Source organism: Xenopus laevis, chromosome 7S (genome assembly GCF_017654675.1).
Source record: "Xenopus laevis strain J_2021 chromosome 7S, Xenopus_laevis_v10.1, whole genome shotgun sequence".
NCBI lineage: Eukaryota > Metazoa > Chordata > Amphibia > Anura > Pipidae > Xenopus > Xenopus laevis.
The window spans coordinates 49,732,716-49,740,175 of record NC_054384.1 but is presented as its reverse complement, the minus strand read 5'-3'; positions in this window follow the sequence as shown (position 1 = coordinate 49,740,175).

The window sequence follows — 7,460 nt, the reverse complement described above, 5'->3', positions numbered from 1 at the left end:
TGGCTAGCAAAATTGGAAATCAAGGACACCTACTTACACATTCCAGTAAAAAACAGTCAGAAAATCTCTGGTTCAAAATCCTAAATCGGCATTACCAATATCGAGCACTTCCATTTGGATTAGCCACGGCACAGAGAATCTTCACAAAATCCTGGCACCCATAATGGCAAACTTGAGGTTAATGGGCATCCAGATTTTCGCCTACCTGGACGATATTCTGATAAAAGCTTCATCAAAAGAAAACCAGAGCATCTTACAATAACCATAGCATATCTCCAGAAGCTAGGATGGCTTATAAACTACGACAAAAGTATCATAATCACCAACACAAAGACTAGAATTTCTCTGAGTCCTTATAGACACTCTAAAATTCAAACTATATCTCTCAGACAGAAGAATCAGAGACATTCAGGAAACATCAAAACCTACTCACTCGGCAATAACTTGCCAGCAAGCTTTAGGAAAATTAATATTCACCACAACCTGTGTGAAGTGGGCAATGTCACACGTAAGGATGTTTCAGATGGACTTCTTACTGAAGTGGGATAAAGACTACAAAATTCCACTGCAACCAATCAGGCTACACCCAATGACAAGAGAATCTTTGCAATGGTGGAAGAGGAGGAACAACCTGCTTCAGCCTGTATGTTTACACTGAGTAGATTGGTTAATCATGACAACAGATGCCAGCAAGTGGGGCTGGGGAGCCCATGCCCAAAACTTAAAAACACAGGGATTATGGTCACAGGGAGAGAGGAAAAAATCCTCCAATTGGAAAGAATTGAAGGCTATATTCCTGGGGCTGCTAGCATTCAGTCACCTAGTCAAAGGGAAGTCAGTGCTAGTGAGATCAGACAACATAACGGCAGTGACATACGTCAACAAACAAGGTGGAAAAAAATCAAAAACCCTATTGAACTTGACCATAATTATGTTCGCATGGGTGGAGAAAAACCTGATGAACTTAACAGCGGAATACATTCCGGGCATAACGAATACATTGGCAGACAAATTGAGCAGGTCCAAACCGCAGAATGGGGAAGGGGAACTGCATCAGCAGGTTTTCCAACAAATACTCCGGAAATGGGGTCCATTCTCCATAGACCTAATGACAAGTCTCAACGCGAAAATACCGACATATGCGTCTTGGACACAGGAGATGGAATCCAAGGTGGTGAATGCCTTCTCGATTTCATGGAAAATCCCCAGACCATATGTGTTTCCTCCAATCAGTCTGATCCCAAGAACTCTGAAAAAGATCAGGGAGGACAAAGCGGAGGTAGTCTTGGTGGCCACGAAGGTCATGGTTTACGCAAATACAACTCATGGCCATAGATCACCCATTCAGACTACCACAGAGGATAGATCTATTAACACAAGGAGAAATCATCCATCCGCAACCAGCCAAATGGGCCCTGACGGCCTGGCTTTTGAGAGGATAAACCTGGCAGCATCGGGTCTCTCAGCAGCCTCCATATCTACATTAATGGCTGCAAAAAAAACCAACACCATTCAAAAATATTTCACTGTCTGGGAAAAGTTTAACAATTGGTGTGAAATTAATTTCCGAGAAATTTCAGAAATTCAGATTATAGAATTCCTGCAAAAAGGTATGGACTTGAAGTTAAGCGCTTCCACGCTTAAAGGACAAATTACTGCAATATCACATTTCACTGAGATATCCTGGGCAAACAAACCTCTGATCAAGATTTTTTCTGGGACTTAAAAAAATTTCACCTATATCCAGACCGCAAGTCCCTCCTTGGGACCTGAGTCTAGTCTTAGAAGCTCTAACAAGAGAACAGTTTGAACCTATAGCTGAAATCCCAATTAAAATGTTAAACCTAAAAAATGTGTTTCCTGCTCGCAATCACATCGGCAAGAAGAGTAAAACTGCATGCGCTGTTAGCCCGGGAAAATTTCTTTTCTGCAGGACAAAGTAGTCTTGAGAACAGCATCCGGCAAAATCCACTATTGCGGTATGGATAAAAGAATGCATCAGATCAGCATATTCTGCCAATTCCAGTACAGTACCAGCTAACATTAAGGCACACTCAACAAGAGGAATCGCAGCATCCTGGGCATCAAGCCAGAACCTCATCTGAAGACATCTGCAAAGCTGCAGTATGGTCTTCGTTTCACACTTTCCTGAAACATTACAAATTTGATGTTTTTATGAACAAATCTACGGCTTTTGGAACGGCCGTTTTGAAATCTGTTATGGGTCATAAATAAAAGAAACACCCTCCCTAGCATTAAGTAGTTGTTGCTTTTGTACATCCCATCCCAGGAAACAGGAATAAACAGTAGAATAAACACCCAGGTTCTAATAGCACAAAAACCTATACTTGGGCAAGGATATAGTGTTTGAGGCGCCCTTTTATTTGAATTTGGCGCCGGGTGATGTCATCGCGCTTGCGTCCCGGTGCTGCAACCATGTGGGTGGCCTGCGCCACCGGGAGAAGACGCGCTGCTGTGCGCTCCCAGCGGCGGCGTTACTGACATTTCCCCTCTCCCATTCATGCTGCCGTTCGTGTGTTCTCCTTCCTCCCGTTCAGGCTGCTGTTCTTGTGTTCTCTTTCCCTCCCGTTCGTGCTGCTGTTTTTGTGCTCTCCTTCCCTCTCTCGCGTTCGTGCTGGTTTGTGTGCTCTCCTTCCCTCTCTCCTCTTTATGCTGCTGTTCTTGTGCTCTCCTTCCTTCCCTCCAAGCTCCCCTGGAGTCACAGGGTTTCTATTTATACAGTCTATTCAGGTGCAACTAATCAAACTCCGCCCCCTCAAACTGAGGGAAAACTAACTGCAAAGTAAAGCAGGTTGTGACAAACTTGCTGTAAGCACAACAGCACACCAAACTTTGATATTTAGCACCCAAGATAGAAAAAAACTGTAAAACCCAGTTAATAACAAATGCTTACCCTTTTTAGTTGATTAGTTTGCTTTTAGTTGCTTTTTTCAAGCAGTAGTTTGTTTGAAGCAGGCTCCATCTCTAAGCCCTTTTGTAAACTGATATCCCCCAGAAAATTAATAGAGCGTATCTTAAACACATTTTTTGATCTTGGCATAAAGCTGATTTTGTCTTAGGGTAAGGCCAGACGAGGACATTCGGGGAGGTTTTGTCGCCTGGCGACTTATAGCCACGTCTTTTGCACGACTAGCTCCCCGAACTGCCTCAGCGTTTTTTCCCCATAGGCAACAGCGCAAAATCACCTGCGCCAATGCACACGCGGCGATTCATTTTCAATAGTCGCCCAAAGTTGCCTCAGTGAGACAAAACCTCCCCGAATCTCCTCGTCTGGCCTTACCCTTAACCTACGTAACACCTCCTGAATATGGGCTCAATAGTCATTAGAAGAATAAATCAGAATGTCATCTACATAGGGACCCAGCAGATCATGAAAAATATTGTTTACGAATTCTTGAAAGACGGCTGAGGTGTTACATCCCTTGATTCAGAAATCAAGGGAAGGGGATAATGATTTTTTACCATGATCTTATTCAGACCTGAGGCCGCTTTCTTCTCTGCAAAAAAGAAGCTGGCATCCACAGGAGAAGAGGAAGGTCTTATAAACTTTCCAGGTTTCTTTAATATACTCCTCCATGGCCTGAGACTCAGAAAGAGAACGAGGGTATGTCCTAGGATTAGAAAAGCCTGGAATTAAGTCAATAGCACAGTCATAAGGCCTATGCAGAGGCAGGTTTTTTTTTTTTTTTTAGAGAATACATCTTCAAAGGAAGAATAGCAGGAAGGTAACCCTTCTACATATGTAGCAGCAAGGACATGGGAAGGTTTACACACGGAACCTCACAGCCTGCTCCCCATTGTAGTATCTTGTTAGTAACCCACTCAAGTTGGGGATTGTGTTTCTGTAACCAGGTGAGGCCTAGAATCACAGGAGTTTAAGGACAATTGATAATGTAAAAGATCAGATTATCAGATTTATCCTAACACGCTTCCATCAATAGCCAATAGTTTCATCAATGGGACAAGGAGTTGTATGGGAATGCTATGTCTATGAACAAAATTAGTGTCTAAAAATTTCCTGCTTCCTAGATTCGAATAAAGCTATATTTTCTATGCAACCTTCTTCCATTCTAAGAGGACCAAAGGACTAATGAGTAGAGCCCAATTGCACGAGTTCCTCTTCAGGCCTAAGAGCTAACACTTTAGTCTTGGGGGTAAATTCCAAAGGAGTATTAACTGTACTAGGGTAAAGAATAGCTAAAAGGAGTATTTAAACTAGGCAAGAGGGGGTGGGTGAGTTAAAGATTTATGGAGAAGCTAGGGTAGACTAGGCAGTGGGATAAGTAAGGGATAATGGGGGAGGAGTGAGGGGGCATACAGTTTACCAGCTGCCAGACAATTTGGCCAATTTGTTACTTTTATTGTCAGACCATTTTTGAACATTTTGCACTTTTTCACTTTAAGGGCCTTTCCTAGGGGGGGGGGGGTCCTTTTAGTTTACCAAGGAAAACAATATATAATTTTTTCAGGACAATCTAAGCAGTCAAAATATGCTAGAATTTTGGTGTAATTCCACTTCTGTAACAAGATATATGCGTTTAAGTGTCTAAAAAACAAACAAAACAAAAAAAGGTTTCCCATAATATAAACACATATATCAGAAACATAATTTTTTTTATGTACGAGAACACAGCACACTCCCGAACATGCCAAATATATAGTTTTATGGAGATTTCTCACTTTTATAGGTCAAAAATGCTAAGCAGTACACTACCAAATTTTCAAAGCTTCACTCTACAAAACTGCATACATCTGATTTCAAGGCTAACCATTCCACTAACAGTAGGTTTACCCGAGAAAACTACAAATAATTGGAAAGAACAGATTTTGATCAATCTAAAATGTGTAAATAAATGTTTGTAATCCAAACTACCAAATTGCAATTCTTTCTTAAATGTAGAATTTTTTATAAAAATTTGTAAAAGTTTTTAAAAATGACCTCAAAGCTTGCAGCATCTTATCTCCCACATACTATTGGTACCAAGATATAACACCCTAAATATGAATTCCTGGGATCCGCTGAACAATTAGATGTCCAATATGTATAGGTTTACCCAAATATGTGCCATATAGGGGACCTAAAATCAAGACACTCCATTTGAGCTATCAGTTCTGTAATTCCAGATACTGCAAAATCAACACATATACAGCATTTTTTGAGGGGGCAAAGGTAGAAAAATGTACATTCACCCCAGAAAACCATATATTTTTGGAAAATCCACATTATCCTGAATCCAAATTGGGCATGCTTGTCTTTCTACACCAAAGAACCAAGGCCCAAATTCACTAAAGTTCGAAGTGACTAATGCTAGCGTAATTTCGCCAGCGTGACGTCATTTTGGAGATTCGCACATTTACTAATGTGCGCAGCAGTACTAACGCTAGCGAAAGAGAGAGCGATAGCAATGATTCGCACGCTATCGCCAGGCGCATGATCGCCCTAGCGAATGGATGTAACTTTGCTAATTCAGGGGGACGCTATCGTTGTTTCGCACTAAACGCTGGCGAATTTGCGCACTGGCGAATAAACGTAACTCAGCAAATTCATTATGATGCAAATTTTACTGAACGTTACTTCCTTCGCCAGACTTGCCTTCGGCAGCTGTGACCTGGCAAAGTGCTTTGGAGTGCATAGAACAACCTCAATCTTCACTTACTTACATTGTAATTTTACACAGGAATTTTTTCTAAGTCCAGAAAAATGCTGACGTTTTTCATTTTTTTCATATAGTGTGCCATCAAAACTTTATTTTTGTTTTGTAACTGTATTTCAGGCATACCTCTCAACTGTCCCTTTTTTGGAGGGACCGTCCCTCTTTTGTCAGCTCAACCCCCAGTCCCTCATTTGTAGTGGAAAGTCCCTTTTTTCTCTGCACGAAACAGCCAGAAAAACTTTTAAACTTAATTGGCTTTTGTCAGAGAGCCCAGAACAGCTAACAGGTGCAACTAAGATACTTTTGTAAAAGTTGTTGTCCCTCTTTTTGAGATTATGGAACTTCAAATTGACAGTATATATGTCAATTATACTGTTTCTTAAGGCTGCCAGGAGATGTGTACAAAAAATTTAAAGGGGTGATTCAGCTTCAAGTTCACTTTAATTTGCAAAATAATATGTAATTGGAATCAACTTTAAAAATCACCATCATTATTTTGTAGTAAGATATTTTTAATTATTTGGCTTCTTCTTGTCACTCTTTGCAGCTTTCAAATGGGGGGGGTGGTCACTGACCCGAAATGTAATGCTCTGTAAGGTTTCAAATGTATTGTTGTTGCTACTTTTTATTCATCTCTCGATTCGAACCTCTCCTATTAATAGTGCAGTCTCATTGAAATCAATGCATCGTTGCTAGGGTAATTTGGACCCTAGCAACCAGACTGCTGAAACTGCAAATTGAAGAGCTGCTGAATAAAAGGTAAATACGTGAAACCACAAATAATACAAAATTAGACCCAACTGCAATTTGTCTCAGGATATCCCTCTCTTCATCGTGCTACAGTTCATTTAAAGGTGAACAACCCCTTTAATGTAAAGTATTGGCACAAACAAAAGAAAGACGTCAGGCCTGGACTGACAATATGTGGGCTGTGGAAAATGCCAGAGGGGCAGCTATATGTTGCCATAGACAATCACTATTTATTGGGCTGGTGGTGGGGCTGCTTTGGCCTCTGTGTACTTGAATTGCAGTGTCTAGTGTGAATCCTACTCCACCTGAAAGTTGTTTATACAACTGATTACCTGGCCTATGCAAGATGACTCCACAATATAGCTCCTCCCACAACCATCATGTGATGTGTAGTTCATACCTCCCAACATTTTGGAAGTAAAAAGAGGGACAAAATTTTTTTGCCATGTAGTGTGGCACATTTTTTTGCATCACACTGATTTTTGTGGCCACACACCCAAATTACCATGTTCACTTGACCAAATTTGGCAGGTTAGAAAATGTAGAAAATATTTCTCCTTATCTAAACTTTTGAAATTACTTATTTTCTTATCTTACAATTGTTACAAAGCATCTTAGTTGCACCTGTTAGCTGTTCTGGGCTCTCTGCCAAAAGCCAATTAAGTTCAAAATGTTGTTTTTCTGGCTGTTCAGTGCAGAGAAAAGAGGGACTTTCCAGTGCAAATGAGGGACTGTCCCTCTGAAAAAGGGACAGTTGGGAGGGGTGGACTAGTCTATCATTGTGTGTAATTAACCTTTTCGCTGCCAGACAATTTGGCTGATTTGGTACTTCTATTGCCAGACCATTTTTGAACATTTTGTACTCTTTCACTTTAAGAGCCTTTCCTGGGGGGGTCTTTTAGTTTAACCAGGGAAACAATATATGTTTTTTTTCAGGACAACCTGAGCTTTCAAAATATGCTAGAATTTTTGTGTAATTCAACTTCTGTAAAAAAACTATAGGCTTCAAAGTGCCTAATAAAATGAAAAAAAATC